We start from the raw sequence: 12,177 nt of genomic DNA on the forward strand, positions 1-12,177 counted from the left end.
CACAGTATATATGGCTACAGTATATCTTACTACACAAAGTCCTACCTACTTAAAACATACTAAGTTGACAAGTTCATAAGAAGTCAGGAATGCTTCTTCATATACACAGATATGGTAGTGCTGCATTTATAAATTAAGGCAGAGCAGAGTTTGTAATTTGGCAAAATTATTTATTTGACCGTGATATATGATATGTAATGGCTCATCTACATGACATTTAAAGGACGGGTGTCGCGAAAAAAAAAATTTTTATATCAATTTGCTTTTAGTGTTTTATTAAAAAATGTTTTCTTTATTTGTGTGTTTGTGTTTTACTTTTTTTTATTTTTGAACTTTTTCTTGTCTATGGGGGCTGCCATTTTTTTTCCATCTCTGTATGTGTCGATTAACGACACGTACAGACATGGAATACGGCACATACAGCCCCATAGTGAATGCGAACTGGACCCGTTCCATTCACTATGCTATATGCAGTCTGTGTGGGAACGGCGCATGCGCCGCTCCCACACAGTCCAAATGGAAGGTCTTCGGCCGAGCGACGTCCGGCGCCATTTTCTTGTGGACCGGAAGCCGCGGCCGGACAGTAAGATTACTAATTTCGGTCGTGGCTTCCGGACTTGTGTTCTAATGCAAGCACTTGGAGCGGAGGGAGCAGACGAAGCGGATGGACCGGAGGGAGCGGAGGCGGCAGGAGCAGGTAAGTTATTTCTGTGTATGTACGTGTTTTAGTGTGTGATTACTACTGTATGTAAACCTACTACACTGTGTGTTCGCTCAAAAAATGGCGACACACAGTGTAGGAGGTTTGACCGTTCAATCCCCTCCTTTCTCCTGGCACTAGCCAGGATAAGGGAGGGGGGATTCTGTGAGCTCACAAAAGCGAGTGTGTTTTCTCAAATTTTGTAGCATAAAGCAATGTGGTTGCTTTACCACATGCCAATGCTGCAATTTTGGGAATTGCTCCATCTAGTGACCAGCACTGGGAAATGTTATAAATTAGAATCTAATTTATAATATTTCCTGACTCGTGAAAAAATTAAGAAAATGAGAACAATGTTTAATCATTTATACACTAACTGTTTAACTAAAAAAAAAACAACATTTTTTTCTAGCGACACATTACCTTTAATGGTACATGGTAATATACAGTAGCACACAGAGTCCTTACACAGTTTCGTATTACAGACATGTAGGCACCTCATGTGCTACCAGACAGTGCTTCCTTAAAGGGATTTTCTGGTTTTATATAAACAATAATTTTTCACTGAATGAAAAGTTCTACAACTTTATAATATACTTTATATAAAAGGGCATTTGAAAAATACAAATCTGAGAGTACATCTGTAGCCTTTGTAAATGATAAAGAGCTTAATGAAATCGGTAAATAGGTAATAAAATCAGCAAAAATACAAAATGAAAGGCAGTTGGTCACAGGGGATCAAGAGAAGAAAGTCCCCAAAAGCAGCGTCAGCAGCTGGTACCTCGGACGTATCAGGCACCGGGAGAGGAATTTGTGGGTGTTGGCCGTAGACAATGAAGAACAGTGTCTTCTGTGTGATTGTTGTATGAGAATTCAGCCCACAGAAGCAACTGCACCCAGTCATCATGCTGCTTGGAGACGAAGTGGCGTAAGTAGTTCTCCAAGATCTGATTGATCCTCTCGGCCTGACCATTGGACTAAAGATGGTAGGCCGAGGAAAAGTCCAACTTTACACCTAGGAGTCCACAGAGGGCTCTTCAGAACTTCGAGGTGAACTGAACCCCCCGATCAGACACAATCTGCTGCGGTAAGCCGTGCAGGCGGAAGATGTGTTGGATGAACAGCTTGGCCAGTTGAGGAGTAGAAGAAAGATCGGTCAGAGGAACGAAGTGGGCCATCTTCGAAATCGATCCACCACCACCACCCAGACAGCACTGCATCAAGCAGAGAGAGGCAGGTCAGTAATAAAGTCCATAGCTATATGCTGCCAGGGAGCATCGGGCACAGGCAATGACTGCAGCAGGCCAGCAGGTCTGGCGACCCTGTTAGCTGCCCACACTGAGCAGGACGAAACAAAGTCCAAAATGTCCATGGGCAGCATGGGCCACCAGAAATGACGGGCAATCAGATCTCGGGTCTTATGGGTCCCCGCGTGATCTGCCAGTCTAGAGTAGTGTCCCCAGCGGAGGATTCTCCCTCGGTCAGCCAGGCGCACAAAAGTCCTCTGGAGGAATGTCCCCAACTTGCAGGGGATTGACAGGGACAATGCAAGACGGATCAATAATGTTCTGTGGGATCCCCATGGTGTCTTCTGTCTCGAAAGACCTGGACAAGGCATCAGACCTCACATTCTTGTCGTCCGGGCGATCATGGAGATAAAACTGGAGCCTGGTAAAGAACAGCGACCACCTGGCCTTACGAGGATTCAGCCGTTGGGCCGTCTGGTGATAGGTGAGGTTCTTGTGGTCCGTAAAAATCAGGATGGGATGAGCTGCGCCCTCTAGTAGATGTCTCCACTCCTCCAGGGCAAACTTGATGGCCAGTAACTCCCGATCCCCAATCGAGTAGTTGCGTTCTGCGGAAGAGAAGAGCTTAGAGAAATATCCACATACCATTGACTTGCCCTTGGAACCTCTCTGGAACAGGAGTGCACCAACACCGACAGAGGATGCGTCCACCTCCAGCGAGAACTGTATAGAAATGTCGGGATGATGGAGGATAGAAGCTGACGTGAAGGCACTCTTCAGGCTATTGAATGCAGACTCTGCCTCAGGAGTCCACACCTTGACGTTCATGCCCTTCTTAGTGAGGTCAGAGATAGGAGCTGTCAGTGAGGAGAAGTTTGGAATAAAATGTCTGTAAAAATTGGCGAATCCTAGAAAGCGCTGTATGGCCCTCAAGCCTTGAGTGCGTGGCCATTCCAGAACGGACTTTACCTTTTCAGGATCCATCTTGAGACCGCTAGTCGAGACAATGTAGCCGGGGAAGGGCAGAGCATACTTTTCAAACACGCACTTCTCCAACTTGGCGTACAGACAATTCTCTCTTAACTGCAGCAAAACTTGATGTTCATGTCTCTAATGAGTCACAGGATCTGGAGAAAAAAATCAAGATGTCATCAAGATAGACCACAACACAAACATAGAGGAGATCACGGAAAATGTCATTAACAAACTCCTGGAGGACCGCGGGAGCATTACACAGGCTGAAGGGCATTACTAGATACTCATAGTGTCCATCACGGGTGTTAAATGCAGTCTTCCACTCGTCACAAGTTTGGAAAACTTTTGGCATCACGTATACGATCAAATAATTCAGAGATCAGCGGCAACGGATATTTATTCTTCACCGTGATTTGGTTGAGACCCCAGTAGTCAATACAAGGACGCAGGGAGCCATTCTTTTTCTTGACGAAAAAGAACCCGGCTCCTGCCGGGGAGGAAGACTTCCGTATGAAGCCCCTCTCCAAGTTCTTCTTAACATAGGCGGACATGGACAGAGTCTCTGGCAAGGAGAGAGGATATATCCTACTACGGGAAGGGAGGCACCAGGGATCAGCTCGATAGGAAAGTCATACGCCCGGTGTGGGGGCAGTGTCTCCGCCTCCCTTTTGCTGAAGACGTCCGAAAATGCAGCATAATGACCAGGCAATCCTGCCAACGATCGAGGCAGAGGAGGCTGGACCGAACAAATCTGCACCAGGCATTGGCTGTGACACTCAGGGCCCCACTGGAGAACCTCTCCAGATTTCTATTCCAGGACTGGGGCATGAAGTCGGAGCCAAGGCAGACCCAGCAGCACAGGGTTAACGGCATTGAACAGGACAAAGAAAAGTAGAAGTTCGGAGTGGAGAGCCCCTAATTGGAGCCTCAGCGGCTTGGTCACAGCTATAACTGGGTCTGGCAGAGATAGTCCATTTACTGATGCAACCATCAACGGTCTCTCCAGAGGGGTAGTGGGTAATTGGAGAAGGTCCACCAGGTATCTACAAATGAAATTAGCAGCGGATCCAGAGTCCAGATACGCAGAGACTTGATGCGTTTTCTCACTAGACACTATGGTCACGGGTATGGACGACTTAGACGGGAGTCCTTCTTTACCCAAGGTTGTCTCTCCTACCAACCCTAGGCTTTGGGGCTTTTAGGGACACAGACGCACAATATGGCCTCTGAGGCCTCAATAAAGACAGAGTCCCGAAGTGCATCCGCATTGTCTCTCCTGGGTAGATAGTTTACATTTTTTCCATTTTCACAGACTCCTGAGGAGGATCGGCATCTGAGGATGGCAGGGGTTGCTGCAAGGTAGGAGCCAGACTAGTAACTCCCTCCCAACAAACCTCTTGGAGCCGTTCTCGGAGCCTTATATCAATCCAGGCAGCTAGGAGGATGAGGTCATCCAGGGTAGACGGCAGGTCGCGAGCGACAAGTTCATCTTTAATCTTAGGGGACAGTCCATGCCAGAATGTAGCCACCAGGGCCTCATTGTTCCACAACAGTTCTCCCGCCAGGGTGTGGAAGTGGATGGCGTACTCGCCCCGAGAGATGTCTCTTTGGCGCAGGTTCAGCAAGGAAGCCGCAGCAGAGGAGACTTGTCCAGGCTCCTCAAACACCATGTGAAATGTCCGGAGGAACCCCTGGAAGTCACGGGTCTCTGGTCCTTGTCTCTCCCAGATAGGGTTTGCCCATGCAAGGGCCTTGCCAGTAAGAAGAGAGATGATGAAAGCGACCCTTGCGCCATCAGACGAAAATGCCCTAGAATACAGGCTGAAGTGGATCTGGCACTGGTTCAAGATTCCACGACGGGTACTTGTGTCTCCATCATAGCGGTCAGGAAGTGGCAAAGATACACGAGGATCAACACTGCCAGGAGGTGTAGTCTGAGGAACAGTACTGCCAGGAGGTGTAGTAGGAGGAACAACAGCTCATGCCTCCTGCCCACCTGCGAGAATGTTCAAGGCCTGGAGGTATTGGTCCTGTTGAGACCAGAGGTCTAGCATATCCGCCCGCATCTCTTGTGATGTCGTCATGGTCTTGTATCGACCAGCTGGGTCCATGGCCTGAGCATACTGTCACGTAGGGTTTGTGGACCCACTAGGCCGTACCGCATTGGTGGTATGGCAGCTGGCCAACAGGGCGCAGCTCAGAGTCTATAGTTCATATAGGGTACCTGCGGCAGCTCGGACAGTAGCATGGCAGGCTTGGCTGGAACTAGGCAGCAGGTAGACGTCAGGCATGGAGTAGCAGGACAGGCATGGTATACAGCACAGCTCGGCAACAGCTCAGCACGACACTAGATCAGGATACAGGTTACAGGATACAGGAACAGGGAACACTGGGAGCAGGAAATACCAGTGGACCATTTGCAAGACAAACTTAGGATACGACAACAACGCTCAGGCGTGGGAGGAAGGGGCTGAGACCTTTTTATAGCCCAGGGTGCTCAGGAGCAATCAGTTCAATCTCCCACATGCGTGCGCTCTGGCTTCTTAAGTCTGGACTGAGCTCGCGAGCACACCCTGGTGGTCACTGTGGAACAGGACGGCCATATGTGCAGACATCTCTGGAGAGAAGGGCGTAGACTGGATGGAAATAGTTTGTGGTTCAGGACTCTGTCTGTATTACGGCTTCAGAGGACATTTTGTGCGTCTGTGTCCCCAAAAGCCAAAAAGACTCCAGCGCTTAGGATTGGTTGGAGAGACAACTCTAGGTGGAAAAGAACTAAATAATAAATTGGCAATTCCCGTGACCATAGTGTCCGGTGAGAAGACCCACCGGGTCTCCGCCTACCTGGACTCCGGGTCTGCGGAAAACTTCATCCAACAGGACCTAGTGGATCAGCTCTAGTTGCCGACGGTTCCCTTGGAGACACCCCAGGCTGTTGCCTCGGTGAATGGACTTTCTCTGCCGGACCCCATAGTGTCTGAGACCAAGCCACTGAAGCTCCAAGTGGGAGCCCTTCATACTGAGCAGACTGCTTTCCTCATTCTGCCCAAAGCCGTCAATCCGGTGTTGCTGGGTCTGCCTTGGCTCCGGCTTCATGCCCCGATTCTGGACTGGAATTCCGGAGAAGTGCTCCAATGTGGCTCCAAATGTCTCTACCGCTGCCTGTCACAGATTCAGCCTGTCCTGCCTCCTATGTCTCAGTCATTGACTAGTGGGTCCACATACCCTGTGATCGTAACAGTACGCTCAGGCCATGGATCCCGCTTGCCAGCCCAAGACCCCAGTCCAAAAAAAACACACGGAGATGCATGACCTACACATACGTCAGGATCAACTCCTTGAGGTGGTAAATACTATCATGGTCCGTCTGGATCAACTCACTGTTCCTCCTCCACTTCCTCCTACAGAGGCTGCTGCTGTGCCACTGCCCATTGCTCCCCCTGTTTCTTCCACATCCACAGATCCTCTGCCTCTTCCTCCTCGCTATGACGATGATCCCAGAGACGGTAGAGGATTTATTAACAAATTTTAGGCTACGGGGTCATCTCTTCCGCTCCGAGGAGGCCAAAGTAGCATTTATCATCTCCCTCCTCACTGGCAAGGCCCTCGCATAGGCGAACCCAAATTTGGAACAACAAGGACCTGTATCCTCGAACCTAGCCTTATTCCGTGTTCGAGGAGCCAGGCCGAACATCCTCTGCCGCAGCCAGTCTGTTGACCCTCAAGCAAGAGGGTTCCACAGTAGGGGAGTATGCTATCTCCTTCCATACCCTGGCAGCAGAGCTGGCATGGAACAATGAGGCACTGGTGGCGACCTTCTGGCAGGGACTGTCCTCTCACATCAAGGACGAACTGGCAGCCCGCGACCTTCCTTCTACCTTGGCTGCCCTCATCCTGTTAGCCACTCGGGTTGACATGAGAATCCAGGAGCGCACAGGAGAGCCGGGGTCATAGACCTGCACCCTCGGTCCAGAGACCACTATTGCCTTCCCCTTGTGCGCTACCTGAAGAACCCATGCATGTAGACAGAGTCCTGTTGTCCAAAAAAGAGAAGCAGCGCAGATACTCCTCTGGACTATGTATGTATTGTGGCCCTAAGGGTAATTTTGTGCGCCAATGCCTGCAGAAACCGGGAAACTACAGCACCTAGGGTTGGTTGGGGAGGCAACTCTGGGTGGGACGTCTCTAAACATTAAAACCTCTTCCAAATTATTGATTCCTGTGGCCATCGTCTCCGGAGAGACGTCACATCCCTCCTCTGCCTATCTTGACTCCGGAGCAGAAGCGAATTTTATCCAGCAGGATCTAGTGGATCGTTTATATCTACCCACAGTTCTTCTGGCTGTTGCCTCTGTGAATGGTCTACCACTGCCCAATCCGATTATATTAATCACGGAGCCGTTGACATTATGGGTCGGAGCTCTTCACTCGGAGCAGATCGCCTTCCTTGTACTACCTAAAGCTAGCAATCCTATCCTTCTGGATCTGCCATGGCTTCGCCTACATGCCCCAGTTCTTGACTGGAGTTCCGGAGAAATTCTTCAATGGGGTCCCAGATGCCATAGCCATTGCCAGTCACAAGTTCGACCTGTTATGCCCGCTCTGCCTCTGTCACTCTCCGATCTACCATCTCAGTATGCCAGTTTTGACTCTCTCATTAAACTGGTTCCAAATGCTCCTCTTCCCCGTGGACGGGTATATCCTCTCTCCTTGCCAGAGACTTTATCCATGTCAGCCTATATCAGGGAGAATTTGGAGAGGGGTTTTATACGAAAATCTTCCTCCCCGGCCGGGGCTGGGTTCTTCTTCGTTAAGAAGAGAGACAGATCACTTTGACCCTACATTGACTACCGTGGTCTCAACCAGATCACGGTCAAGAACCCTTTGCCACTTATATCCGAGCTGTTTACCGTATACTAGGAGTCCGTATTTTGTCGAAATTAGACTTGCGTGGGGCTTATAATTTGATTCGAATGTGTCAAGGGGACAAATGGAAGACGGCGTTTAATACCCGAGATGGGCACTACAAATACCTGGTGATGCCCTTCAGACTGTGTAACGCTCCCTCAGTCTCTCAGGAATTTGTCAATGATATCTTCCCAGATCTCCTCTATATCTGTGTTGTAGTCTATCTTGATGATATTATGATTTTCTCCCCAGATCTGATGACCCATCGGAGACATGTCCATCAGGTTCTACTGCGACTAAGGGAGAATCGCTTATTTGCCAAGTTGGAAAAGTGCGTCTTTGAAAAGAAATCTTTGCCCTTCCTGGGCTACATTATCTCAGATCAAGGTCTCAAGATGGATCCTGAGAAACTAAAGTCTTTCCTGGAATGGCCACGTCCTCAAGGCTTGAGGGCCATACAGCATTTCCTGGGATTTGCCAATTTCTACTGGTAGTTTATTCCAAACTTCTCATCACTGACGGCTCCCATCTCTACCCTTACCAAGAACGGTACGAACACCAAGGTGTGGACTCCAGAGGCAGAGTCCGTATTTATTAGCCTCAAGAAAGCCTTCACTTCAGCCTCTATCCTCCATCATCCAGACGTATCTCGGCAGTTTTCATTGGAGGTGGATGCTTCTTCTGTTGGTGCAGGTGCCCTTCTGTTGCAGAGGAGCTCCAAAGGAAAGGCAGTAGTATGTGGCTACTACTCGAGACTTTTTTCTTTTGCAGAGCGCAATTACTCTATTGGGGATCGGAAGCTACTGGCCATCAAATTGGCTCTGGAGGAGTGGAGACATCTTCTAGAGGGCGCAGCTCACCCCATCTTGATCTACACCGACCACAGGAACCTCACCTATCTCCAGTCCACTCAACGACTAAATCTTCGTCAAGCCAGGTGGTCGCTGTCCTTTACCCTTTTCCAATTCGTGCTCCACTACCGTCCCGCTGACAAGAATGTGAGGGCCGATGCCCTGTCCAGGTTATTTGAGACAGATGACACGGTGGAGTCCCGTCAAAGTATCATAGACTGTCCTGCATTGTCACTGCCAACCCTTTGCAGGTTAGAGACATCCCTCCGGGGAGGACTTGCGTTCGGGTGGCAGACAGGAGAAGTATTCTCCGCTGGGGACACAGCTCTAAACTGGCTGGGCACACTGGTGTTCGTAAGACCCGGGACCTGATTGCTTGTCTCTTCTGATGGCCCATTCTACCCAAAGATGTTGTGGACTTTGTCTCTTCCTGCACGGTGTGTGCTTCTAACAAGGTTACTCACCCCAGGCCTGCCGGCCTGCTCCAACCTCTGCCTGAGCCCAATGCACCCTGGCAGCACATTGCGATGGACTTTGTCGCAGACCTTCCTCCCTCAGCAGGATGCAACATTGTCTGGGTGGTGGTGGACCAGTTCTCATAGATGGCACATTTTATCCCACTGACCGGCCTACCTTCTTCTCCACGACTGGCGAGTCTCTTCATTCAGCACATCTTTCGCTCGCATGGCTTGCCCTTTTACATTGTGTCCGATCGGGGGGTTTAATTTACCTCAAAGTACTGGAGAGCCCTCTGTAAATTCCTGGATGTGAGATTAAAGTTTTTCTCGGCCTATCACCCCCAGTCTAATGGGCGAGTCGAGAGGATCAACCAGATCATGGAGAGTTATCTCCACCACTTTATTTCCTTTCAGCATGATAACTGGGTTGAGTTCTCGTAAAACAACCACACATCCATGGGCTGAGTTCTCGTAAAACAACCACACAAGCGAGTCCACCACTTCCACTCCGTTTTACATTGTGTACAGTCAACATCCTAGAGTCCCTCTTCCTGTGTCAACTACATCTCAGGTACCCGCTGCTGACTCTGCATTTTGGGACTTTCTGCAAATCTGGCAATAGACCCGGTCCTCTATTTTGCTGGCAGTCAATCGCATGAAGCGAAAAGCAGATACAAAGAGAAGAGAGCACCCTTAGTATCTTCCAGGTACCAAAGTCTGGCTGTCCTCACGGAACATTCGTTTGAAGGTGCTTTCATACAAGTTTTCTCCCAGGTTCCTCGGTCCTTTTGAGATTCTGCAACAGATAAACCCTGTCTCCTATAAGCTGCGGTTGCCTCCTACCCTCAGAATCCAACTCTTTTCATGTGTCCTTCCTGAAACCAGTGGTCCTGAACCACTACAATAAGACTTCCAGTTCCACAGTTGCTCCCAGCGGTTCTTGTGATGTGTTTGAGGTGAGGGATATCCTGAACTGCAAAAGGGTAGGAAGAAGGACTTTCTATTTGGTGGACTGGAGATGGTTTTGTCCTGAGTAGAGGTCCTGGGCTGGAAGAGAACCTCAGTGCCCCTGCTCCCATTAAGACATTTCTCTCTCGCTCTGGTCCCAAGAAGAGGGGCGTAAGAGGGGGATACTGTAGTTTCCACGGCCGTGGACCGTCGGGTTTACTCACCTCCCGACGCCCGCAGCCATGGATCAGTGAGCGCTGGCTCGCATCCCCTTACCTGGAGACACCAGCGCTCACTTGCGCTCCAGTCCGCTGTGTCCCGTAGGGTGCGCGGGCACGCTCATCCCCGGTCTTAAAGGGCCAGCACGCGCACATGTGAAACAATCATCATCATCAACTACACATGACTCCTGGACTATAAGAAGGGCCCTTCCCTTCTGATCCTTGCCTGAGCGTTGTTAGTGTATCCCAAGTCTGTCTTGCAAATGGTCCCTTAGTGTTTTCCATTCCAGTTGTTACTCGTGCCCTGTTACTCGTATCCTGTATCCCGTGCTGTGTTCTCATTTCTGAGCCTCAGTGTTGGAGCCGTGTCCTACTGCACCTGCTGTCGTTTGCCACTTCCAGTGTCTTCTGCCACGTCCAGTGTCTTCTGCCACGTCCAGTGTATTCTTCCGCATACAGTGTCTTCTGCCACGTCGAGTGTCTTCTGCCATGTCCAGTGTCATCTGCCACGTCTATTACTGTCCGCCACGTCTGGCACAACCTTCTGCACCTACCTCCATCCGTGCCAAAGCCACAGCCTCAGTTTGCACTAGTTTAGGTAACCATGTGTTACGAACTGTTATAGACTTTTGTATAGACTGTGACAAGGCCAGCTGCCTCTCCGCTACGGCGGAGCGGTCTAGTGGGTCCACATACCCTGTGATCGTGACAGTGAGATTGGACTTTTCTTCAGCCTACCACCCCCAGTCCAATGGTGAAGTCGAGAGGTTTTACCAGATCATGGAGAACTATCTCTGCCACTTCATCTCCATGCAGCATGATAACTGGGTTTAGCTTCTTCCGTGGCCCGAGTTCTCATACAACAATCACACAATTGAGTCCACCACTTCCACACCATTCTACATTGTGTACGGTCAACATCCAAGAACCCCTCTTCCTGTTTCGGCTACATCTCAGGTACCCGTAGCTGACGCGGCATTTGGGGACTTTCTGCAAATCTAGCAACAGGTCCTCTATTCTGTTGCCAGTCGATCTCATGAAGCGAAAGGTGGATACAAGAAGAAGAGAGCCGCCTCAGTATCTTCCGTGTACAAAAGTTTGGCTGTCCTCTAGGAATATCTGTCTGAAGGTGCTTTCATACAAATTTGCCGACAGGTTCCTTGGACCTTTTGAGAACGTGCAACAAATTAACCCAGTCTCCTATAAGCTTCCTCTGCCTCCTACCCTCAAAATCCCTAACTTCTTTCATGTCTCCCTCCTGAAACCTATGGTGCCGAAAGGCTACAGTAAGACTCCTAGTGCTGCGGTTGCTCCGAACGGTTCCTCCGATGTGTTCGATGTAAAGGAGATTCTGGACTGCAAGAGGGTAGGAGGGAGGACTTTCTTTTTAATGGATTGGAAAGGGTTGGGTCCTGAGGAGAGAATCTTGATGCCCCTACCCTCATTAAGAAATTCCTCTCTTGCTCTGGACCAAGAAGACGGGGCGTAATGGGGGGGGGTACTGTAACGGCCATGGTCGCAGACCCCTCTCATCCTGCCAACGTTTTCCTCCCCGTAGATGCCAGCACATGCAGCAGTTCTGATCTGCAGTGACCACTAGGGTGCGCACGCGAGCTCATTCCTCACCTTAAACGGCCAGTGCGCGCACATGTTAAGAATTAACTAATACTCCCAGATCATCCTGGACTATAAAAGGAGTCCTGCCCCTTCACTCCTTGCCTGAGCGTTGTTTGTATTCCTCTGTTAGTCTTGCAAATGGTCCCTTAGTCGTGCCCTGATACCTGTATCCTGTATCCCGTGCTATATTTGTTCCTGTGCCATCTCTAGTGTTGGCGTTGTGTTGTGCCGTCTACTACGCCTGCTGACTTA

The 12,177-nt window shown here is 49.7% G+C and overlaps 1 protein-coding gene across 1 annotated transcript in view; it reads left to right on the plus strand.

Moving 5' to 3' along the window:
* The window catches only part of ITGA1 (integrin subunit alpha 1), a gene marked incomplete at its 5' end in the record, with an annotated part of 230,603 nt that overhangs the window by 65,662 nt on the left and 152,764 nt on the right, over window positions 1-12,177 (plus strand). The gene's annotated exons all lie outside the window — the stretch shown is intronic.

Source organism: Rhinoderma darwinii, chromosome 1, assembly GCF_050947455.1.
Source record: "Rhinoderma darwinii isolate aRhiDar2 chromosome 1, aRhiDar2.hap1, whole genome shotgun sequence".
NCBI lineage: Eukaryota > Metazoa > Chordata > Amphibia > Anura > Rhinodermatidae > Rhinoderma > Rhinoderma darwinii.